Below are 25168 nucleotides of genomic sequence, written 5' to 3'. Positions count from 1 at the left end.
AGGCTGCAGCAGTGTCCCTGTACCGAACTCTCTGCTTGGTGAGAGCTGACAATTGAAGCTACCTCTGAAATTTGCTGTTACCAGAGACTGCTATGCAGGACAATCAGCAAAGAGCACAGCTTCACAAACAAGAGGTGGTAGAGATCTCCAGTGCTCAGGTGCCCCTACAGATACTGGTTTGACACCACCAACTCAGGCCACAAGACATGGACGAGTCTTGTCTGCTGCAAGCCTGGTGAGAGCGGCTGATACAGATAGAAGGTTTCTCGTGCCTCCTGCTACTTTCAAATTTGCATTACCACTTTAAACAGTGAGCAAGCACTTTAGAAAAGTCTCCACTGATAGATATTTCAGCTTGGTAAGAAAGGAGTTCTTTACAAATGTATTAAAAAAAAACAAAAACATTTTCCTTTAGGACTAGACCCTGTCAACCTTCAAATAAAGTGGGATGAAATGTTGTTCATGTCACATGCCTTGGAGTGCACATGCTACACCAGAGTGTACTGCTGGGGCGAAAGGGGGGGGTCAGAGTTATAGTTCCTTTACACTGAGTTTAACTGTGGGGATGATTTTTACCTTGGCATGTTTCTGAATTATATAAAATACACAGGAGATTAACCACCTTGTAAAAGAAGCTGGCAGCCAGAGCTGCTGCTCTGTCCTCAATGCATCTTGCTTCATTTCTCATGGACCCCTCCTGGCCATCTCATTAGGAAATTTTTCAAACGTAAATGGACAAGTAAACGACTCGAAATCTGCTTGTCTCATCACAAACTGAATTTCAGTTGCTGCCAAGAAAAAGAAAAGAAAAAAAGACAGGGGTCTAGATGCAAACATTATGGCTTTGAGAGACCCAAACATGCCAAGCTTTAACTTACACCAGCTCTGAGCCCACACCGCTAGCACACTACTCCGGGTTTTGCAAATAGGAGTTCACTGAGCACGCCAAGTCCTTTGCCACAAACGCACAGTTCAACATGCAAATAGGCAAACGTCTGATCTGCATTCTTTTTCATGTAACAGTACTTAGACAAAGCCAAACCAGGGTCATCATCTGTGGAGCACAACTGCTCCACAGAAGCTCAACTAACACTGTCCTACTAAGCCCAGACTGATCACAGCACTTTAAGGAAACTGGGGATCAACAGCAGAGTCCAGAGAGGGGCAGAGATCAGCTGTGTAGACAAAAAGCTCATGCAAAAAGAGCAGAGAAACAGAGCTTGCTCAGCTTAGGAAGATTAAAAAAAAAAAGTCTTCAAACACTTCAAATTTAGCTACAGAGTTGTAGGGAGTAGAGTGTTCTCCACGTGCCCTGGAGAGCAGAGAAGGAGGAACAGGCTTAAAACGCAAGACAAAGATTTAGATTAAAGACCAGGAAAACCTCTCTAATGGTGAGGAGGCCCAAGTGTCGGAGTACATCATCTGCACAGGATGTGAAAATGCCAGCAGGAAGAGCCTTAAAAGAAACTCTACTTAGGAAGGGTTTAGATGTGTACCTGACCTTACTCCGGGACTGGGGCACAACGATGACATCTCTGGAGATCCTCCCCAGACACACTGTGTCTGAGGCTATGAAACAAAATTTCAGAGATTCCTTTAAACCAGACACACAGCAAGGACGCAACCCCCAGACCACTCGCATCCTAGTCTGAAACACAGCTACTTGATGAATAACATAATCATTTTAAACCCTAACAGCATCTTTCATTTAAAGACACCAAACAGTGCTGCGAAATTCATCAAGTTGACAGAGAAGCAACTCAGGAGTTAAACTAAAAGTTTGGACACAGGAAAACCAGGGGACACAAGCTCAGACTTGCAGCGGATGCCACTTGCACTCCTGTTCTACACTCTGCATTTCTTTTCTTTTAATTAGCTCATCACCTGAATTATTTAGTAACAAATATTTGACTAAAAAGTCGATTATCAAGATGCAGATTTATCATTTCCCAAGGTGTAAATACCAAAACAGGAGGACCAAGTATCAGCATATCTCTCCAAATACAACACAGTTTAACCGTTAATAAATACTTTAAATAGCACAGAAATACTTGTATTTCCCTCTTGCCCATCCTAAAGGACTCCCCTATTTCCGTCTGCATTTTCATACCATCTACTGGGCAGACCCTGAACTACCCAACCGCACAGCACAGGCCCTGCAAGGCTGCAGCCCACGGCAGTTTGTCCCGAGCTGAGCTCCCCACGTGCCGAGTTTTATTCCCCACATTAGCACCAAACCACAAGCCAGTGCTTGCTACCGAGAGCAAGGGAGGTATGAAACCACCATCCCATGCTCCAAATATTTCCAGCAAGCGCACGGGGACACCACAGCCCGGCCAGCAGAAGTGTGAGGGTAAGAGAAGAGGAAGGCAGAGAGGAGGAGGAGGAGGAGGAGAGGCAGCCATCCCTCCGCCGGCAGCCTCGTTACAACCCACCGAACGCCGTCGCTCAGGCAATTGAACTGAGGTGGGAGAATATTTTTCCCCAATATTACTGGCTGACGAAGAGGAGCTACCACATGGCTGTTCTCAGCCAGTCAGTGCACGGTGTTTACTATAAACAACAACAGTAAACAGAAACAGAGCCAAAAATCAAAGCTGGGTACCCCGGAGCTGCGTCTCCACATCCTGACTTTACCCATGGAAAAAATTAGTTTAGTATTCAGCGCCTGAACCTAAAACATCCGAGGCCAAAGGGAGCCAAGTTGCTCAACGCATCCAAAACTTAGGCCGCCTGTATAGATTTGCTGTCTCTGCCTTTAGCCATCAAGGCTGCAAACTGCTGCCACGGTTTTACACAGCAGCTTCTAAGAGCCTGCGGATTAAACCTGAACGACGTGCGGCAGGAGCCAGCCTGACGCTGTATTTATTTTTAAACATCTTACGGTGCACAAAAAGCTCAAATCTCGTCTTGCTCCCAGCTCCACGCAAGCGCTCGACTCCGGGCGGCAGTGCGGGAGGCGCAGTCGTTTCCCCAGGGACGGCGGTGATGGGATCTCCTCGCCCGGTCCCCGGGATGGCCGCGACACCTCCAGCCGCAGGGACCCGGCGGCGGGTCCCGCTCGGAGCATCGCTGCGCCCCTCCACCCCGCGCCGCGCTACAGGCGGGTCCCACCGACCTCCCGAAGGGCTGGCGGGGAGCGGGAGGGACAAACCTTCCCCGGCCACAACCCGCAGGCCGGGACCACCTCCTGCAAACACTCCAGCAGCTCGGTGGTGCTTCCCCTTTCAGGCGAGGAGTGTCCGGCAGCTCACAAACAGCGCCGGGGAGGAGGGCAGGCTCGGGCGCTCCGCAAACACCGCTCCGAGGCCTTCGGCTGAGCGGGAGAACCGTGGCCCGGCGCTGCTGGAGGAGCCGCTGCGCCCCGTCGCGCCCACCCCGCGCTGGCAGGGCCGTCCCGGTCGAGCCCTGCCCGGGGACACCTCGAAGAACAACAAAGCCTCCAAGGTGCTTCACCGGGAGCTACAGCCCGGCCGGGGAGAGGCCGGCGCAGCTCCCCCCCCCCCCCCCGCCCCGGGCCTCTGCCCCGCTGCCGGCCGGAGTCGCGGCAGCGCCGCCGGGGAGGCCCCGGGGTGCTGGGGGGGGGGGGGGGGTCGGCGGGGCCGGGCCCCGACGGGCACCAACAGGTGTCGGCGGTGACAGGCCGCCCCCGGCCCGCAGCCACCGCGGCCCGGCCCCGCGGGTGAGGCGGCGGCCGGGCCGCGCTGACAGGCGGGATCCGCGCCGGGCCCGGCCGCGCCGCCGCCGCGGGGCCTAGCGCCCGGCCCCCGCCCGGCCTCCGGCAGCGCCGAGCCGCGCCGGGCCGGGCCGGGCCGCCCCCGCCGCCCCCCTCACCTGCGCGGCCGCCGGGCGCTGGCGCTGCTCAGTCCCTCGCCGCCGCCATGTTTCCGATGCGCAGTGAAGGCGGGGAGCGGGGGAGGGAGCGCGGACAGACCCGGCCCGGCCCGGCCCGGCCCCGCGCCGCCCCCTGCCGCCCGGGACGGCGCCGCCACGCCACGCGGGGGGCGGTTCGTGAGGGCCGGGCTGGGCTGGGCCGGGCTCGGCTCGGCTCGGCCCGGCGCGGCCCTCGCCAACTCCCCCCGAGCGTCGCCGAGCGCTGCGGGCGGCCGCACGCCGTGTCCACTCACGCAGGGATAGACCCGCGTCCTCCTCCCAGGCTCTGGGCACGGGGCAGAGCCTCCCCGGGTGCCCCACGCCTGGGGAGGGACCCCCCCGATGTCCACCCGGGAGCCTCTGGGCACGGGGCAGACCGCCACTGTGAGCCACAGCCTGGGGGTCGGCCCCCCCGTGCCCACCCAGGACACACCGGGTATGAGCAGACTCACGCCATGATCCACAGCCTGGGGACCCGCTGGCCCTGCGCACCCGGGACCCTCGGGGCACAAGGCAGATGCCCGCTGTAATCCCCAGCCTGAGGATGGACCACCCGTGCCCACCCGGGACGCCCTGACCACCACTGCCATCCCCTGCCTAGAAATGGGTCCCTCAGTGCCCACTCGGGACCCTCTGGGCATGGGGCAGAATCCCACTGTGATCTCCTGCCTGCGGATGGACCCCAGCATCCAGCAGAGACCCCCTGGGTACCGGACAGGGATGTCCACCCCTGCTTGGATCCCCCCTGGGGACCATCCCATGCCTGCCCCAGGCCCCACTGGAGAGCAGGGTGGACCCTGTGCAGCACAGACAGCCCCCAGCTGTTCCCTTTCACAGAATCACAGAATCGTCTGGGTTGGAAAAGCCCTTGAAGCTCCTCCAGTCCAACCATGACCCTCACCCTGACCGTTCCCAACTCCCCCAGATCCCTCAGCGCTGGCTCAGCCCGACTCTTCAACCCCTCCAGGGATCCCGGGGACTCCCCCCTGCCCTGGGCAGCCCATTCCAACGCCCAACAGCCCCTTCTGCACAGAAATCCTTCCTCAGAGCCAGCCTGACCCTGCCCTGGGCAGCTTGAGGCCATTCCCTCGGGGCCTGGCGCTGGGGCCTTGGCTCCAGAGACTCATCCCCCCTCTCTGCCCCCTCCTGGCAGGGAGTTGCAGAGGGCCAGGAGGTCTCCCCTCAGCCTCCTCTTCTCCAGACTGAACCCCCCCAGTTCCCCCAGCCGCTCCCCAGCAGACCTGTGCTCCAGACCCTGCCCCAGCTCCGTTGCCCTTCTCTGGCCACGCTCGAGTCATTCAATGGCCTTTTTGGGGTGAGGGGCCCAAAACTGAACCCACTCCTCGAGGGGCGGCCTCACCAGTGCCGAGCCCAGGGCTCAGATGCCTTCCCTGTCCCTGCTGGCCACGCCAGTGCTGACACAAGCCAGGATGCCATTGGCCTTCTTGCCCCCCTGGGCACACTGCTGGCTCATTCTCAACCCCCCGGTCCCTCTCTGACTGGCAGGTCTCCAGCCACTCCTCCCCAGGCCTGTAGCACTTCTGGGGGATTTTCCTCCCACCCCAAGCAGGACCTCACCCTGCACATAGCCCTGCAGTGCCCTTCCAGCTAGAGGTACCACAGAAGTACCTCAGTGCCCCCAAATCCCCCCAACAGCAAGATCCCTTTGACTCCCAGCTGGAAGGATGCCTCATGCCACCGTTGTATCTCATTACCTTCACGGCACCATCCCCACCTTGCTTCCAGAGAGACCCCTGTGCAAGCCAACCCCGTGAGCACCCATGAACCTTGGTGACCTCTCCTGACCAAAGACCGGCTTCCCTGCAGACCTCCCCTGTCCTGTAGAACAACCAGAGCCTACACATGGTACCCCAAAACCTTCCCTTGCATCCCTTAGCTAGGGAAACCCCTACATGACACATGGCTACTGCAAGGGTCATCTGTGCCTCCACGATCCCCCATCAGTGTTGTCTTCCCCCACATACCCTTGAGCCCCTTGCACCAACACACCCACAGCTGCCTCACCCACACATCTGTGTGTGACAGAGCTCACCATCTGTTCACCCCAAGCCCTCTACCCTCTGGACAGTGTAGCCACCTCCCATTCTCACCAGTCAGGACACGGTGATCCTGGACCCAGGTTCCCAGCTGAGGTTGCCACTTCCTATTTACACAAATACTGTACCTGCTGGGTTTGGTGTGCTGAAGACCCTACTTCCATTGTAAGGTATCACAACTAAAGAAAATCATTCCTCCTCAATAGAAACTAGGTCATGCTATGGCTGGATACAGAGCATGAGGTCGTGACCCCTCTCTGCCTGCTGGATTGCCTCGAGAAAAAAAGAAAAATTTATTGGGTTCTGGAGATCCAGTTCTTGTCTTCTAAGCTGCTCATGTGAATGGTCAGTGGATCTAAAGGACCCCTGCTGCGTAACAGTGACTTCTCATGATCCAGATATTTCACTGGGACAATGGAGACATCACTGTGGAGTGACTCACAGACATCCCAAGGAGAAGGCACCTGAACACTTTCCAAGGTGCATGTAGTGACGTGCCCAACAACTGAGTCTCTCCCCTAATTATTTCTTGTTCTGGGGTATTACATGGGAAGTTGTGCAGTTTAGGTCAAAACTGAAGCAAAAGATCAGAAGGAAGCATGCCTGGTGCAGATAGGCTTGGGCTTGGTTGAGTTTGGAAAGGTTGTGTCTGAGAAAGCTCTGCCAAACGCAGGGCTTCCTACAGTAGCTTTGCTACGTGTGATGCGATGATGAAGCCGTGAATCACCTGTTTACTGCCACTGCCACATCTGCAGTACCGCCTGGTCCTGGCCAGGAACCCGTGCTGGTCCTGAGCAGAGAGGTGCATGGTAAGCAAGGGCTGTGGAGGTGCAATGAGAGGGGGGACCTACCCTACCCATGGGGCAACCTTTCAGGAAGGTCTCAAAGCGCCTCAGCCCATTCCTGTGTTCTTCCCTTTTCCTTTGGGGAAGTTAGTGCCATCTCCTGTGTTGGGCTGAAGGCTGCAGGAGGTTTCCTGAGGAACAGAACTGGATGACTGGCCTCTGCCCACTGAAGGCAAGTGACAACACAATGTAGGCTTTGTCTAGCCTGTGCAATGCTTAAGATCCTGCCCAAGGCCAAATGAGCTTCTGCCTGGCCAGTGGCTAACTTCTGGGCTCCAGCAACTAGTCCACAAATCTTTGACCCCCTTCTCAGAAAAGAAAAAAAAAAGGATCAGTACTCTCAAAGCAAAACACAGCCTGTATTTGCCTGTTTCTCCCATGAAAAAACATAAAAATAGACATATACTTCATCAAATGGGGTGGGATTTCTAAGGTCTGGAGGGAAAACTCTGAGAGGGAGGGAAAAATCTGAGAGGGAGTTGTTCCAGAACTGCTGTTTGGAGATTTCTTATGTCTTTCTCTGAACAGTGGTACTGACCACTACTGAAGACAAGCACTGGCCTGGAAAAACCTCTTGTTCCTAAAATATTCACATTGAGGGATTGGACAGCTGGAAATGCTGGTAAGGGCTTTTGTTTTAATATGTGGAGTACTCCGTTATGGTAGGACACAGAGGTATGTTTACTTCCATCTCAGGGCTTCATCGTGTTGCCTATCAATGCGGCATCTGAGCACCTTCCCTATAAATTCAGAAGTATTATCAATGCTCCTCATGGGTTTCATCAACTCTGGTATTTCCCAGTTTCCACAATAATCATGATTTCATGAATGGAATAAATGAGCAAGAGCTAAGAGCTGCAAGATGGAGACAGGAGAGAAATTTCCCTATTGACTTTAATTTGGAGTTAGCAGCAGCCGAGTTCAGAAGGATTTACATATGACATCCATATGAGCACCACAGGAATTCAGTTTGATTAATATTACAATGGAAACGAGCCGCAGAAATGGTTTGCCATTTATTATGAAGTGTTGCCAAAAAAGCTCAAGCACATTTGCAGTCTGGTTTGGGCCAGCTCTTGGAGAGTGCCAGCACGATAAACGACTGGGAGCTAACGACTACAAAAGGGCACCAGTATGCTGATGCATGTGGTGTCAGACACACTGGGGCAGGACTTTCAGGAGAGGATGGAGGTGAACATAAGGCAGTGTGACTGGGAAGAAAAACCTCTTGATGACTGTACTTCTCCCCTCTCCCCTCCTCCCTTGTTAGCGCCTCTCAGCAGACCAGGACCAAACTTCCTCCTAGGCTGGTTCCCCCTATTTGCAATGTTCCCATTATAGCATTGACTTTGTTTTCTTCCAGAAATTGATCCTGAATCTGGCATGGCAGATATAAATATAGTTCATGTTCTGCTAGAAAAAAAGCGCCTTGCATCCCATGGTCCATGACCTTCTTATCCTGAATCTGATATTTAATAAAAAGGTGAATAATAGGGCACAGGGATGGATGAAGAGGAGGATGACATAAAGGAACATGTGCACACAGTAATCCTGCGTCTCTCATCGATATGCTTTTTGACCTGACATCTCCCTTGGAGATGGGCGGTGGGAATCTCCTCCCCATGCCTTGAAAAGGCAGGAGGAAAAGCTATTTACAGAGTTTAAAGCCCCACCAAGCAGCAGATCACCTTGCAGGACCTCCCGCACATTTCCTTTCCCAAAGCAGTCTCATATTGAGACCAGCTGTTGAATTTAACCTGAGGATGTCTTCCCAAAAGGGTCCACTTTTGTTCTGGGCTTTTGTTCTTCATGGGCTGGAAAATCACCTTTGTGAATACAAGAAAGCTCTTTCAGTAGTGGGAGATTGTCTGGCTTCAAGTCCCAAACATTTGCAGGCAGCGCTGCCTGTCCCTGCCAGATTGCAGAGCGATCCTCTACAAGGAGGCTGCACGCTGCAAACCCATGCAAAGCCTTTCCATCTCCTTGGGAGGCAAAAGAACACATTTTCTCATTATAACACTTTTCCCTTTCACCTGTTACTGATGGCTCTTTTCAACTATTCCTATCTTTTCCACACCCACTGTGGACATCAAGCCTGGGAAGCAACGTGCCAAGGCGTCACCATGCCGTATTCAGGGCTCACCCCCACCCTGTTCATCGTACCCACTCCTCTTCAGTATACACACTCAAATTTAAGCTAAAAACCCTTTGTTAAAGGGTCACTCCTGCAGTTCAGGTCTGCTTTGCTCACCCTTAACTTCTTTCCCAGAATTGCTGCTTTCTTGAGCACAACTGCCCATCCCATCAACCCTGACTTTGCTGCTTAGCCCCCCACCAAGCTTGGGTATATATCTATCATCTTTCTGTTATTCTAATATCAAACTAGCCAGCCTGTAATTATCTGATTTCAGGCTCTCACGATAGCTTAGTACCAGCACTCTTCCTGTCTCAGCAGTTGTCTGGTATTTCAAAAGCCTGCTCTATACCTCTGTCAACTCTTTAAGGATGCTTCTGTTTGCACTACTCAGACCTAGGTGTAAAAAAGTAAGTTTATTTTGAGTGTATGCTGTTTAAATTTCCTGGCTAATATCAGTCTTACAAGTGCCTCATCAGCCTTATGTATTAGAAGAAAAATGATACAGTTTCTCTGCAAAAGCAGAACTTTTAGGAATTTATCGAACACCTGATTTGTTATGGCTGTTAATAAATTCCCAGTGTCTATTAATAGGCACATCTCAGTTTGAATTTCCTTTGTTCCTAGCTTATTCTACACATTTCCTACTGTTGCTCTTTAATCCTGCCAGCCACCAATACTTCCCCTAATAGCTTGTTTCTTCTATTTGTACCCTTCACAGATTACCTCACATCTTAATCCAAGCCGACCTCTCATCCTCCCAGAGGGATTCACGACTCAAGAGTCCCCTTTGATCCGCCCATGGGGAAGAAATACCATTCTGCAGGACACGGCAAGATGCTGCGGGTGGGTCATTAGTGCCGTCTCTGCTGGCCCACAGCTCCCAGCCCGGCAGCATGGGGAGAGGCAACGAGTGTGACTGCGGGGAAGGGGCAGGGGGTCAGCTGCTGTAGGCTGCGTGGGAGTCAGCCACAGGGATATAAAAGAGCCGGGGCACGGTCGCTTGTTGCTCAGTGGCCTGTGTCCGTGCTTTGACTTGTGCCAAGACAGCAGAGGGATCCCCCCTCATGCTCACAGTTGTGACTGGATGTGGAGAAGAGAAATCACGTCTCGAAGTCGTGTCCTCTGACACCTGGCATGCAGGAGTAACACTAAGCGTAAGGTTTATGAACAAAAACATAAGGTTTGTGAAAGGCAGGTCCTGTTTGCCAAACCTGATCTCCTTCTACGACAGGGTGACCCGCTTACTGGTTGAGGGAAAGGCTGTGAATGTTATTTACCTTGACTTCAGTAAAACCTTTGACACCGTTTCCCAGAGCATTCTCCTGGAGAAACTGGCTGCTCGCAGCTTGGATGGGCACACGCTTTGCTGGGTAAAAAAACTGTCTGATGGCCGGGCCCAGAGAGTTGTGGGGAACTGAGTTAAATCCAGTTGGTGGCCAGTCACGAGTGGTGTCCCCCAGGGCTCGGTTTTGGGGCCACTCCTGTTTAACATCTTTATTGATGATCTAGACGAGGGGATCGAGTGCCCCCTCAGTCAGTTTGCAGGCGACACCCAGTTGGGTGGGAGTGTTGATCTGCTCGAGGGTGGGGAGGCTCTGCAGAGAGACCTGGCCAGGCTGGAGCCATGGGCTGAGCCCAACTGGGGGAGTTTCACTGAGGGCAAATGCCGGGGGCTGCCCTTGGGCCACAACAACCCCCAGCAGCGCTACAGGCCTGGGGAGGAGTGGCTGGAGAGCTGCCGGTCAGAGAGGGACTGGGGGGGTTGAGAATGAGCCAGAGTGTGCCCAGGGGGCCAAGAAGGCCAGTGGCATCCTGGCTTGTGTCAGCACTGGCGTGGCCAGCAGGGACAGGGAAGGGATCTGAGCCCTGGGCTCGGCACTGGTGAGGCCGCCCCTCGAGGAGTGGGTTCAGTTTTGGGCCCCTCACCCCAAAAAGGCCATTGAATGACTCGAGCGTGGCCAGAGAAGGGCAACGGAGCTGGGGCAGGGTCTGGAGCACAGGTCTGCTGGGGAGCGGCTGGGGGAACTGGGGGGGTTCAGTCTGGAGAAGAGGAGGCTGAGGGGAGACCTCCTGGCCCTCTGCAACTCCCTGCCAGGAGGGGGCAGAGAGGGGGGATGAGTCTCTGGAGCCAAGGCCCCAGCACCAGGCCCCGAGGGAATGGCCTCAAGCTGCCCAGGGCAGGGTCAGGCTGGCTCTGAGGAAGGATTTCTGTGCAGAAGGGGCTGTTGGGCGTTGGAATGGGCTGCCCAGGGCAGGGGGGAGTCCCCGGGATCCCTGGAGGGGTTGAAGAGTCGGGCTGAGCCAGCGCTGAGGGATCTGGGGGAGTTGGGAACGGTCAGGGGGAGGGTCATGGTTGGGCTGGAGGAGCTGCAAGGGCTTTTCCAACCCAGATGATTCTGTGATTCTGTAAGCAGGTCAGAGCTGGATGAGAATTTTTATCGGTTTTCTCTTGCACAAAGAAAGAAAAAAAAAATAAAGACCTTGTCCCCACCATCCAAACTTTGAAAGAGATTGTTTGAGGTATTTAATTTAGCAGAGAAAGTTCTCATGTTCTGTCCTCCTCTTGCACTTTCTCCCTTCTTTCCTTTTTGCCATTTTTCCCATCACAACACCTGCTCTGCTTTTCAAATTATTGCAGAAAATTTCAAGCAAAATATTTTTCTTTTCAGAATCATAATAAATATTGGAATGACAAAACAGCTCAGGTTATTGATTCAATATGATTCATCTTTTCTTAAACCACTCATTGTATTTCTGGTATTACTCAGATTCAGAGTCTTTTTGGACTCATTGAACTTGGATCGATATAAATGTTGTCAGTTATATGTCTTGCTGTTTGTTTGCCCTTGCTGCTCTTTGACACATACATATCAATTTGGGATCATCAATTTACTGGTTTTTTCCCCTCCTTTTACAGTGAAACAGGACAGGATCCCAGCTGTTGCTCTCCTCCCAGTGTTGTGACCATTCTGAGTATCTGAAAAAAAGTTTCTCCAGGAAATACCCATCTCCATTCAGTTTTTCTGACCAAAGTTTTCCTCCCCAAAACTCTGGCCAATAGCTTGCAGCTCCTCCAAAGCAACAGACTCAGACTGCTGGCTGGGATCACCCTCCCAGTGAGCACAGCACCTTTCTAGCCCCTTCAGAACTGAGTATCACTTTAGAATACAAAAAAAAAAAAAAAAAAAAAAAAAAAGCTAATTTATGTAGAGTCCACAAGTGACTGAAGGTTGTATGCACTCAAAACTCAATGACATTGAATGTTTTCAAGTTGACCTTCTGGAGATCCTAAACCTGGGACTCACAAGGGAGATAGCTGGGAAGCTGAATGGTGAGGTTTAGCAAGCCTTGAAAACTTGGAAAGTCCCGAGGGACTGGGGGATTATGAAATCGTCATGATGGTTTGAGAAAGGAAGCCACAAACCCAGATCAAATGGTGGGAAGGATAATTGAGTTTCTACAGTTAGGCGTTGGCTAAACAACCTAATTAATGGCTTTTGGCATGGAAAGTAGGTCTTGCTGTGAGAGACCAAACTCATGGTCTTTGCTGTGAGAGACTGGAGCTCATGAAAACATCCACGCTGGTCCAGGCTGTGTCTGAGCAGTTTTAAGCAGGCACCTTGGCAGCACGATGAGGTAGGGAGACTGAATACAAGTCAGCATGGAAATGATACCACCAGGAAATTAAATGCTCTCAGCTAGGAATGTTAACTGTTAGCTGTCTCTGGCTTCATGACAGAGCTCCCTACCAACACCAGAACCTTGAGATGAAGGTGAGATGCTGTGCTTACTGAGACTGGAAACTAGAAAGACAGAACTATGGAGTCATTTTATTAAAGATGTAGATGACAATCATGAAATCTATGGTAATGTTTGCACATGACAAAAAGACTGAACAGGACAGCTTACTGCTGCAAAACCGTCAGGATCATTAAGTAGTCCCAATCCAGCTGCTGTGATTGCAGAGCCATCCACAAAACTGCACCTGAGAGCCAGGAAAACGCATTCCCCAGGATGAGAGACTCTGTCTCACAAAGCATAATTCAGGACAGCTTCAGAGTCATTCTGTGCATCTGCCTGACATCGGGTTTATAAAAGGGGAATAGCAAGAAGGCAGGAGTGACCTAGATCCTTCACACAGCATTGGAAAAGCTATTACAGGAACACTGCAGCAGCTCTGCTGTCAGCCTCCGACGAGGCCTGTAGGAGCACAAAAGAGGGTTGGAAGAAAAGCTACAAAAGTCTTCTGGGGGCTGGAAAACATCCTTGACTGGAGGTTAAGGAGCTCTTCATACTCGGCACAGAAAAGCCGAAAGACCTTTGCCATGGCATGCCCCTCTCGTGGGGAAGCAGCTGGATGGAGGGGGCTGGGAATGGAAATGGGGGTGATGCAGAGCTGGAATGCTGCCAGTGCCTGGGGTGGCCTGACCACGGCCTGGGAAACAGCATCTCTCCCTGTGGACTTTTTGGGCTTTACTCCTTCATTGCTGACCATGATGGGACAGGAGAATTCCTGCACTGAAGCAGTAATTATATTTAAATATTGCACACTGAGCTTCCATTCTTATCTGCAGAAAGACTTGTCGTGGCTTTATGGTTTTCCTTCCTTAAAATTATTGCAGGCCAATCTCACCTGGAGATGACGCATGGTGGACCCGACTTTTACCTGCGCTGGAGAGTCTCCACCGGCCCTGACCGATGACTTCTAATCAAGCATAAACCCTGGGAGGAGCCGCTTCTCAGGCTGGCAGAGCCCTGAGGGATTTCCATCTCCCTCAGAGCACGGGGTTTGTCACGTTTGCCTGGGGGGATCATGGTGGATCCCACCCGATCCAGTAGCGCTGCTGATCCCCTTCTGCTGGCAGCTGGGTTTTGCAGGATTGAAATATTTAGCCTCACTACAGTCTTTGGGCTCAGTGAGATTATGACCTATGACAGGTAAATGTTGCAATACACAATCTCTATAATGGTTTCTTTTGGCTTTAATTTTTGCAGCCCCCTCTAGGTAGAAATCACGGCTCAGTCCATTCGTCTCTTCCAAATGAAATACAATTATTTGCTATTTGCATGTGAAGATCCTCTTTCAGGCTGAGAGATCTCAGTTGCCAGCCCCGCGGGAAGGACTGAGGGCTGCTCCCTGCTCTCCCACCATCACTAGTTACAGGATTTACCCCCCCGCCGGGCCATGGCACTGGCAGTGCTCCAAACCCCCTGCTTCAGGGGAGCCCTGGCTGCAAGCTCCTTGCTCCGGCAGCCTCCGCCGCGGTGCTGCCCGGCCGCCCACCACACTGCTGGTCCCCCCCTGACCTGGTCCCTGCTGAGCTGATCCCCCCCCCCTCGAGCTGGTCCCCGCGGAGCTCGCCTGCTCGCTGCATCAGTAATTGCCAACCACTGGCAAAAGGCCTGCATTTGCCTTTTTCTTGCCACCCCTTGCAGCAGATCCTTGAATGCGTGCTCTGCTGAAAGCCGGTTGGAAAAATCATTTCAGCAAATTAATTTGTGCGAGTTGCTCACTCTGATCATCGCCTGGGCTCCGCAGGGACACAGCTCCTGGCACAGGCGGTGCCGGGGCCACAGGGAGCTCCTGGGGTTGGGCTGGTAAGAACATTTTCCAGGCATCACTTTTGTTTTCCTACAGCATGGCACTTGCCCATCTATACGTGTAAGAATCCAGGGATTGCGTTAAGGAAAGGGGGAGGTGTTCCCGGGCTATCCTGCTGGTAAATGGCTTACGGGGCTATTTCAGGACATGAACTTGGAAATCAGGCTGTTCAGTATGGAAATGGCGCTGTCTTTGCTTTCAAAAGTACTTTTTCCTGTGCAATGCCTTAGCTCTCCTCAGGACGTTGCTTTCAGCCCCTGCCAGCATGCTTAGCAGACCCGCCTGAGAATTTTTTTGAGTTTCCAGGGTTTATGCAGGATTTGCGTCCGCCCCGCGCAGCGGATCCCAGCCTGCCAAGGGCCGTGCTGCGGGGGTGCTGGACGGGCCGGGGGCTCCTATCGCCCCCACAAAACCGCCTCCAGGTTCCCAGTGCCCTGGGCTCATCCTCAGCTCGGGCGGCGCCGGGGTCAGCCCCTGGGGCAAAGCGCTGCCGGCGGAACCGCCCGAAAGGGGGCGAAACCCCGCGGCGGGGGGCGGGGGCGAGGCCTCGTCCTGCACCGCCGGGAGGGGCCGTGCCCGCCGCCCCCCGCAACCCCCGGCGGCAGCGCCCTGCGGCGCCGGGCACGGCCGGCAGGGGGCGCCCCAGCACCGGGCGCTGCCCGCACCTGCCCTGCCCGCGGCACCGCGCGCTGCCCGCAGTGCGGGGCTCTGCCCGCAGTCCTGGACCCTGCCCGCAGTCCTGGGCTCTGCCCGCAGTGCGGGGCTCTGCCCGCAGTCCTGGACCCTGCCCGCAGTCCTGGGCTCTGCCCGCAGTGCGGGGCTCTGCCCGCAGTCCTGGACCCTGCCCGCAGTCCTGGACCCTGCCCGCAGTCCTGGGCTCTGCCCGCAGTGTGGGGCTCTGCCCGCAGTCCTGGACCCTGCCTGCAGTCCTGGGCTCTGCCTGCTGTTGCGGGCGCTTCCCGCACCTTCTCTGCCCGGGGCTCTGCCCGCAGTCCTGGGCTCTGCCCGCAGTGCGGGGCTCTGCCTGCAGTTGCGGGCGCTGCCCGCACCTTCTCAGCCCGCAGCACCGGGCACTGCCTGCAGTGCTGAACGCTGCCTGCACCTGCTCAACCTGCAGCACTGGGCACTGCCTGCATCTGCCCTGCCTGCAGCGCTGGGCACTGCCAGCACCTGCAGCGCCCTGTGCCACCTCCACGATTCACTGCCTGCCTGTGCGCTGCCGGCAGCGCCCTGCCCTGCTCTGCACCCGCTCTGCCTGCACCTCCTGTACCCCGTGCTGCCTGCGCTGTGCTGCCTGGAGCGCTGTGCCCTGCCTGCGCCGCTACTCGCTGCCTGCAGCGCCACGCACTGCCAGCCCTGCGCGCTGCCTGCGCTCTGCCCCATCTGCAGCACCTCCCGCTGCCGGCTGCTCCCTGCAGTGCCTGCGCCCTGCCCTGCCTGTGCTGCCTACCGCCTGCCTGCCCCGTCCCCTGCCTGTGCTGCCTACCCCCTGCCTGCCCCGTCCCCTGCCTGTGCTGCCTACCCCCTGCCTGCCCCGTGCCCTGCCTGCAACGCTGGGCAGCGCTTTGCACCGTGCACTATGCAGAGGAGCGTGCAGCCCTCGCCAGGCAGCGCCTGCACCATGCCCTGCCTGCACCTCGGTGTGGCAGGTTGTGTTGCATGCTGCCTGCACCACCCCTTGCCTACACCAACGACTCTGCTTTGCATTTCACGCTCCCCCACAACTTCAGTCTCCCCAATTTCACTCTCCCCCCACAATTTCACTCTCTCCCCAATTCCACCTTCTCGCTTCCCCCATCTGATCTGACTTCCCCCCCGCACACACACCTCAGCCCCCTCCTCCCCCAACAGCAGGCAGGGCCGGCAGCACCTTCCCCCCATACCGAAACCTGACAGCGAGGGGCCGGATCTCTGGGGGCTGCCCCGGGGGTGGGGGGCGAGAGGGGGGCGATACGCTTCCAAATCTCCAAGGAGCACCCGCAGAGCCCGGGTCACGCTCCCTCACTGCGGGGATGCTGCGCAGCGGAGTGGGGGGGGTGCAGCAGGTGGGAGAGGGTGGAGGCATGCAGGAGACTGGGAGCCACATGCAGGTTTGGAAGAAGGGACGAGGGAGTGTTTGGTGATGGGCTCACTGGGATTCTCCCTGTGTTAAGGAGTTTGGCCATCCAGGTGCACCCGAAAGGTGGACGGGCTGTCAGGGTGCTGGGGCAGGTGCCCTGCGCTGCTGTGTGCGTTGCCCGCCAGCCCTCACCTCCCTCGGCAACGCCTCCCACTGCGTGTGGGTTATCTGGCCTCCCTGCGCTGGGGGTGACTCTCCACAGGGACTCGGGATTTCCTTGTCACCTGAGTCTGTGACGACGTTTGGAAATGCTGCCGGAGAGCACGAGAAAGCCTACAGGCAGTATCGCAGCCTGGCAGCTCCGTAGGACCAAAATGACTTTGCCCAATGCCACTTCAGACTGACCGTTGTGTTTTCTGAGGAAAGGAGCCTGTCACATTGCTGGTGTGGGGAGGCAGCAATGGGGAGCCCCAGCCCAGCCTTTCCTCCATGCTTGCAGCCAACACTGGGGGTCCACTTGATCACGGCCAGCTCAGGGGTCTCTGCCGTCACCTGGACCCTTTGGGACAGCAAATGCCAGGTGCATCACAATGGGGAGTCTGCTTCAGTGTGCCTAGTCCTTCTCGCTTTCCACCGAGTACATCAATGCCAGGAAAACATCACATCTTTCCTTAACATCTGATGTCTCAGTCCTTCTGCAAAGTTGCATGTGCTGAAGGTTATCAGTAAGCTGCCTCACTGGAGAGAAAACCTTCAGCAGCACCAGCCTGGCTGGTGGCTGAGCCCTGAGTCCCAGGAGGGCTGGGCAAGGTCCTGTGTGCCTGGAAGCACCCACTTTATGGGGTGTGCCTGCTGATGCCAGCCCCAGCGCCAGGGGAAGGGGCAGCAAAACAAACTGCAGGCAGGAGAGCAAGTCCTGGAAGATCCCTGGCTCAGCGACACGGTGCCATGAGCAGCGGTACTTGCACAGGCTTGGGAGGAAAACGTGTGCAAGTGCAGACCCACTGACATTACAGCGCTGTCGGGACCTGATGGAGCATTTGCAAAGCTTTTTTGTTGCTTAAAAAGGGTTGAAACAGAAGTAGGATTTCTTCTAAGGCACTTAGAAGTTGTGGTCTGCGTTACCTCATGAAAACAGACGTCCAGAGAACTTGGCTGTGTACTGAGGGAGACCCCAGCCCATGTTCTGCAGGGACATTTTGGCATGAGCACAGGCTAAAAAGAAAAAAACTTTCTCTGCATCTTAATTTGCAAGAGGTCATTTCACACATTAGAAGTGAAGGACTTTGCCTTTCTCCTGATATACGGGCATCTGTAAGAAAACATTTGACAGCAGTCATCCTCTTATACTTCATGATGGAATAAGTGTTGTAAAGTGTCCGGGCTCAGCTTGAAGCCATCATGATAATTAAGCAGCTGGTTTTAATGCTGGTGCCTAAAATGATCTGTGAAGTTCCTGGGAGAGGCCTCAGGGTGGGCTTTGGGCAGCTGACCTGGTGTTGCTGGAGGAGGGGAGAAGAATGTCCCAGCAGTGCAGTTATTTTCTGGAAGTTCTCTCTGTCGCTGGGTTGGTGAGGGCAGCATGGGCAGTGCGGGCAGCGTGGGCAATGCAGGCAGCGTGGGCAATGCAGGCAGCGTGGGCAATGCAGGCAGCATGGGCAGTGCGGGCAGCGTGGGCAGTGCAGGCAGCATGGGCAATGCAGTCAGCATGGGCAATGCAGGCAGCGTGGGCAGTGCGGGCAGCGTGGGCAATGCAGTCAGCATGGGCAATGCAGGCAGCGTGGGCAGTGCGGGCAGCGTGGGCAGTGCGGGCAGCGTGGGCCGTGCGGGCAGCGTGGGCAGTGCGGGCAGCGTGGGCAGCACGGTGACAGGACCACAGTGAGCGACCTGCCAGGCTCACATAGCCTCCAACCTGAGTCTGTTTGGGCTATTCGGAGCAGAAGAAAATGCTGTTCCTCCTCACCTTCCCGCTTCCTCCACGCCTGAGCTCACAGAGCACCAAATCAGGATCCTTTTGGGCAATTCTGGGAATCTGTGGACAGATCTGGGGGTTTATTCCCTCCCTCATCCTGGCTTGCAGTGAGCTGTTCCAGCACCACATACCTGAGCAATGATAACAGGCACTTCAGCTCCAGCCAGCCCCTCTGGCCCCAGGCTGGCCGGCGGTGTTGGGTGCGGCTGTACCCCGGAATCCTTCCGGCAGCTGGGATATGTGACAGGGGGATGAGCAGCTTTGCTCTTGCCAGCCATCACGCATGAGTTCACAGAATCACAGAATCATTCAGGTTGGAAAAGCCCCTCGGGATCATCGAGTCCAACCCTCAGCCCAACTCTACGAAGTTCTCCCCTACCCCACATCCCCCCACAGCTCATCCCAATGGCCCTGAAACCCCCCAGGGATGGGGACTCCCCCCTCCCTGGGCAGCCTGTTCCACTCTCTGGCCACTCTTTCGGTGAAAAATCTTTTCCTCCTGCCCAGCCTGACCCTCCCCTGGGGCAGTTTCCAGCCGTTCCCTCTTGTCCTGTCCCTGATCCCCTGGGAGCAGAGCCCAGCCCCAGCCTCTCTGCAATGTCCCGTCAGGAGCTGCAGAGAGGGATGAGGGCTCCCCTCAGACTCCTCCTCCTCACACTGAACACTCCCAGCTCCTTCCCTGGCTCCTCACAGGATTTATTCTCCAGGCCCTTCCCCAGCCTCGTTGCCCTCCTCTGCCCTCGCTCCAGCCCCTCGAGATCTCTCTCATATTGAGGTGCCCAAAACTGGACACAACGCTCCAGGTGTGGCCTCACCAGTGCAGAGCACAGGGGGACTGTCACCTCCCTGCTTGTGCTGGTCACACTATTTCTAATCCAAGCCAGGAGGCCGTTGGCTTTCTTGCCCACCCGGGCACACCGCTGGCTCATGATCAGCTGCTTGTCACTGAGAACCCCCAGATCCTTCTCTTCCAGACAGCTCCAGCCACCCCTCCCCGAGCCTGTAGCCATGCAGGGGGTTGTTGTGGCCCAGGTGCAGGACCTGGCACTTGCCCTTGCTGAAGCCTGTGATGCTTCTCCAGCAGGTCAATGCATTGCTTGCTCTGCCCAGAGGCTGAAACGCTGTGACCCACAGGTCTTGTGTGGGCTGTTCCCAGCATCTCCCTGGCCATGGCTGTGGTGGAGAAGCTCGGTCCTGCTGCCATGAAGCTCTGCAGGGCCCTGGAGCAGACATGTCCCCGCTCCAAGGCAATGCAACGTCCTGCCGTGGTCGCTTTCGGTTGTTCTCCCAGCTCTGGTTGCGCTGCTTTGGTTGCAGACTCAGGGAAAAGGGGATGCCAGTGAGGTAAATGGACCATGAGAGTGGTATTAGCCTCTTTCCTTTCTCCCAGCACTCGTTACCAGGCTGGTTGTTTCTGAAATGTTGAGGGACGGGAGCTCCCTGGTGCTGGCAGTGTTACCTCTGCAATATGGGAGCAGAAGGCTCCTCTTTGCCACTGGGCCTCGGTTGTCTTTAAGACCAGCTCCCTCGTTACGCTCTTTAATTGCAGCCTCTTACTGCTTCTGTGAGCATAAAATCCAACGGCCACATGCACAACTGAGTAATGTCATCTGATTTGATTCATATTTTAAAATCTATAGAGCCCAAACATGATGCACTTAATGGCAGGCGGATTTACAGATCATGCTGCACCCCACTACCAGTTTCAGGAGGAGTTAAGTGCTGTTATATGATACAAAGAGTGTTTCAAGGCATGTCTGAAGTCTCCCCCTGGTTATTTAGGGGATCTCTGTGTGTTTCTTGCCTTCATCCTCTCTGAGCCATTGAGAAAGGCAGTGCAAGACTTTCTCCCTTCGTGGGAACTCGCTTGGCTGAGAACAGAGGAACCTGGGGATGCTAATTTGCCTCTCCCAGAACATTAATCGAATTGCAGATACAAACTCATATTAGGGTATTCTGGAAATAAGATATAAAAAGATTTCCTGGCATAGTGCTGCAGATTTTTCTTTATTAACATTTTGCAGAGAACAAAATATGGCTCACAAATACCTGCTATTAATTTCACTGGTTATTACAGTGTCACCAGCCGTGCAACAGGCATGAGATCTGCAGGATGCTAAACGCGGAGCCTCAGAGCCTGTGGTTGCCTACAGGAGACAAAAGGATGTGCACTGCCAGTGCCTTGAGTTCCTGATCCTGCTGTCTAATAATTAGGTAAAATAAGCCAGACGAGTGGGAGGTGAGGAGTGCTCCTGGTGTGAAAGAAACAAAAACCCCACCAGTCCTTGGCAGATCAGGGAAGGGTGGGTCCCTTCTTGACCCAAATCTAGTGATGGAGAAGACACACTAGTATTGGTCATGCAATGGTTGAAAATTACAAAATTGCTCTTTTTAAAGAGCTCTGTCCCATCTTAAGGGAGCATATTTTATTTAGGGGCAAAATAATGCTGAGCTCAGCTTGTGGCTGCTCGTGGCACCGTTGAGCATGGCTGGCGGTGACTTCTCACTGATGATCCTGAAGAGTGTGACATGTCTATGTGGCAAGGGCAGTGTGAGACGGGCTCCAGGAGGGGCCCAGAGGAGATCAAATGTTTTCTGAGAGACTATGCCTGTAAGCAGCTGTGGCAATTCAAGCATGGGAAGAGATACAAGTGTGCCTGAGCACTGAGGAGGAAAAAATCTTGGGGAATTTTAGCAAGGGAGAAACAATAAGGCCATAAAAAAATCCTAGAAAAAGTGATCTGCAGATGTGTAACGTCCTATCAGAATACTGATGGTATACAGGAAAAATGTCTAAGGAGGAAGAGACATCGTACAGCAATGCATGGGACAACTCCAGTGGGACTTATGAGTCTGAAATATGAAAGAAACACATGATACTCATGAGAAAGAGAGAGAAAAACAGATAGGAGAGGAAAGCCTCACAGGTACTATGGTTCTCCATCTGCTTTCACAGGTAGGAGACATGCCAGTGGTGCTGAGCAGCCTGGAAGCACAGCTGCTCAGAGTTATGTTTCCCTTGCAACAGTGTCTTTTGTTAAATAAGAAAAAAAAAACTGGAGAAGCCTATTTTTTACATTTCCATTTTGACAAAATTGGAAATGAAGAAAAGATAGTTTTGGAGTCTTGCTTTCAACCTTTCCAGTGTACAGTGTTTCAGTGGCAAGGCACGGGATGGAGAAAACATTTAAAAGACAAAAGGAAAACAACATCTGAAATATAGGGTAGGAAAAAGCTTATTTTTTGAAACCAATGGAATTAGTGATGTCAAGGTTTTAAAAACAATTGCTATTTTCCCTGCCACCTATAGCAATCTTCAAAGGCCTGGGTTTGACTCTCCTCTTAGTCCTGGAGGAGGAAAGAAGTGGGTGAAGCTGTGAAAACCAGACTGTGAGTACTGAAAGGGATGCAAGAGGGACAGGGATACAGCAAGAAAGCAAGCTCTGCTCCTGCATGCCCTTACCGTCAGCCATGACCCAGCTCGTGCCCAGCTCTCTGGGGCGTAGGAGATGGTCCAAGGCAGAGCTTGATGCTCAATGGCATTGCATTCCCCCCCCAGACCCCATGCAGTGGTGGTGTGCAGTGCTGGCCTTGGAGCTGTATGGCCTTCTGCGACATGACGCGAGGCAGGTCAGGAAGGGAGAGGGTCCTGTGGGAGACTGGTTTTGATCTGAGGATGGTAAAATCTTAGTAAACCTACCCTGAAGTTTGGACAGCTTTTAGCAAGTCCAAGTCTAGCAAGTGTGGAGTGAAAGCTGCCGTGGGAGGATGCTACGGGTCTTGCTTTCTGCCCTCGCCCCTGTGCCTGTTGGCTTGGGCTGTGGCTGCCCGGCTGAGTTGCTGCGGAGAAGCCATCCTTGGAGGAAAAGGAGTTAAACCAAGTTTGCTTCCAGTATTAATTCATCCCCATCCCCAATCTCCCCTGTGTTTGAGACAGAATCACAGAATTGTCTAGGTTGGAAAAGACCTTGAAGATCATCCAGTCCAACTGTTAACCTCACACTGACCGTTCCCAACTCCCCCAGATCCCTCAGTGCTATGTTGACTCAACTCCTAAACACCTCCAGGGATGGGGACTCCCCCCCTGCCCTGGGCAGCCCATTCCAACATCTAACAACCTCTTCTGTAAAGAAATGCTTCCTAATATCTAGTCTGAACCTTCCCTGGCACAATTTGAGGCCATTACCCCTTGTCCTATTGCTTATTACTTGGTTAGACAGCAGAGCTCTTGCACACAGACCTCTCCACGTGCTCTGTCCCATCATGTGGGTGACCCGTGTGGGGCTGCATTGTGGAGAGAATGCTGGCTTGGGGTCTCCTGGTGGGTCCCCTTGTGGTGGCATCCAGGGATGTGGCTCAGTGATGAGTGATGCTGCCCAGCTGAGCCCCATGCAGATGGGCTCCTGGGGTGCCTGGGCCATGGTGGGACCATCTGGGGCTGCGTGTGGACACCCAGAAGATAGGAGAGGCTTTAGGGTGCCATGGTCATCCATGAGCCTCCCTTGGGAAACCAGATAGCTCTACTTGTGCTGCTGCATCGGTGTTGGGGGAGGTTTATGTTCCTCAGCTCCTTTGTGCCAGATTATAAGGTATCAAAGCTGAGGCAGCTCATTTTTTGGCTCAGCTGGTGCCCAGGGCAGTGGAGAGACGGTCCTTCTGCAAAACCAGAGATATCTTTTCTGCCTGGAGCGGTACTGAGATGAAGTACTGTTGGAGTCAGGGGCATTTTTTCAGCCCAAGCAGAGAAAAAGACAATTTTGAAGCTCTGGTAAAAGCAGCAAAACTCTTGTGACCATCACTGCCATCCCCACCTCGAGCTCCTCCATCCGAGAGGATGCTCTAACCCACCCAGCTGGGACTAACCCTGGCCAATCGACTAAAACCCAGTCCAATACTGACTCAGCACAGCTAGGAGATTTAAAATGTAACCACAGCACGTTAATTTATTTCCTGCCTCTAAAAGCTCCACTGCCCAAGTTCCTGCCACACCGCAGAGCTGGTGGCACGGGCACTTCGCCAGGAGGGAGCAGGATGGAGGTGTGGGTGATGCCACGGGGACCCCAGTCCCCACATTTCTTGGTACCCCGCCTGGTCTTGGGCTGTTCCTTTGCTTTCAGGGCCAACCATGTTTGTTAGGTAATGGAAAGGCTCCCTCGCTGCTCTGAATCACTGCTGGAGCACGTTAGCGTGAGGTTCCAGCTCCCTAGCATTAATTAGAGCCAGCCGGATTTGCAGTGAGCTCATGACAGTAATGACGTCAGGCACAGATTTCTCAAGTCCCTCTGAAACCTGGAGCTGCTTTCACGCCGTGTGTGCCTGGGCAGAGCCCCGTGCTGTGCCACCTGCCTGCGCCTGGTCACAGCTCCCCCGGGCTCAGCGCGGTGTGATGAGGTGCACAAGGTCCTTCACTTCAAGGGGAGGCTGGTGCTTATGGCAGTATTTCAGAAGGCAATTTCTCCCAGTCTTGGGGAAAAAGAAAGAAAATTGCTGTTTTCCTGTATTTTTCAAGGTACACTCTAGCCTTTTCATGAGCTAGTTGACTTTCCTTAAAACTGCATTTTTCTTTAGCTTCATTTTAGCCACCTCAGCTCCTTGCTGCCTGTGCTCCTTCCTTGCTAGACATTCTGACCTGTGCAGCAATAACCCCCCATGCTGTTGCTGCTGCCAGTGAGGGAAGAGCTCTCCATGGGTCTGGGGACCGCCGTGCCCTGAAGGTGCTGCCTTCAGCAGATTTCATATCCCAAGGACCTGGTTCCTGATCCAAACAGCTCCCACCTACCTCCTCTCCTTTATTCCAAAAAGACCTTTGATTGCATCCATCGTCAGGTGCAACAGCCTGGAAAAAGATCTGGGCTGGCCATAGGAGGTGGGTTAGGCTGAGGCTTATTTTTGAAGAGCCTAGGACCTGGCCATATTAAAAGACCACTGAGGGAAAAGGGAAAAGAAATGGATTGGTGAGATTGTTCTGAGATGGGGATAGGGATCCTTTTTAGGAAATAGTTTGAGTCTTTGGTGCTGCACAATTTTTAGTGCCCAAGAGGGAGAAACTGAGGCAGCATGAGGATTTGGGGAGCTCCCTGCTACACTTCTCATTGGTCACACCAAGTGTGACTGATCCACTCTGGGCTCTGCACAGTCCTTTAATTTTCTTCTTGATTTACACATTTTACTGCAGAAAGGCCAGTTGGTAACATCCAGAACAGATACTCCTGATGCAAAGTCTTCTGTTTCTACTCTTTGATCCAAGAAAGACTGAGAGTTGACTGGTTTAGCCCTATGGTAGGCAAAGGTGTGTCATGGAAGGTGTCACTTTTAATATGGATGGTTCATTTATTATAATCCCCCACCTGGAAGTCAGAGAAGGAGTCCAGGACTGGGCTGTGCTACTGAAGCTCTCCCTATATCCCAGCACCTGGACCACAACACGGCCCTGTTTGCTGTGCTTCTGCCCTCCAAGGGGACAGGCAAGCTGGCAGCAGGAGGAGGAGGACAGATGCCCTGGGGAGGCTTCAGTCCTGTGGCTATCTGGTCTCCTCGTGCCTGCCGGGCTGCAGCTCCGCAGCGCTGCGCACACCCAGCACGGCAGGTCCCTGTGCCCAAGTGGAGAGGCTGAGGCTGGAGTT

At 54.0% G+C, this 25168-nt stretch overlaps 1 protein-coding gene across 7 annotated transcripts in view; it reads right to left on the bottom strand.

Annotated features, from left to right (window-relative positions):
• SCMH1 (Scm polycomb group protein homolog 1) overlaps positions 1-3935 on the bottom strand; it is a 75516-nt gene extending 71581 nt beyond the window's left edge. For 5 of the 7 annotated variants that reach the window (XM_074925918.1, XM_074925922.1, XM_074925921.1 and 2 more), the window contains exon 1: positions 3835-3915. The gene's annotated coding sequence lies outside the window, so the exon portion shown is untranslated. Of the gene's footprint in view, positions 1-3834 lie in introns of all 7 variants that reach the window. The other 2 variants (XM_074925919.1, XM_074925920.1) reach the window with 2 other exon arrangements.
• Between the last annotated feature and the right edge of the window lie 21233 nt (positions 3936-25168).

The sequence above is a fragment of the Athene noctua genome, chromosome 24, assembly GCF_965140245.1.
Source record: "Athene noctua chromosome 24, bAthNoc1.hap1.1, whole genome shotgun sequence".
NCBI lineage: Eukaryota > Metazoa > Chordata > Aves > Strigiformes > Strigidae > Athene > Athene noctua.
Note: the sequence above shows the minus strand (reverse complement) of the source record. Positions and strands in the feature narration are given on the sequence as shown.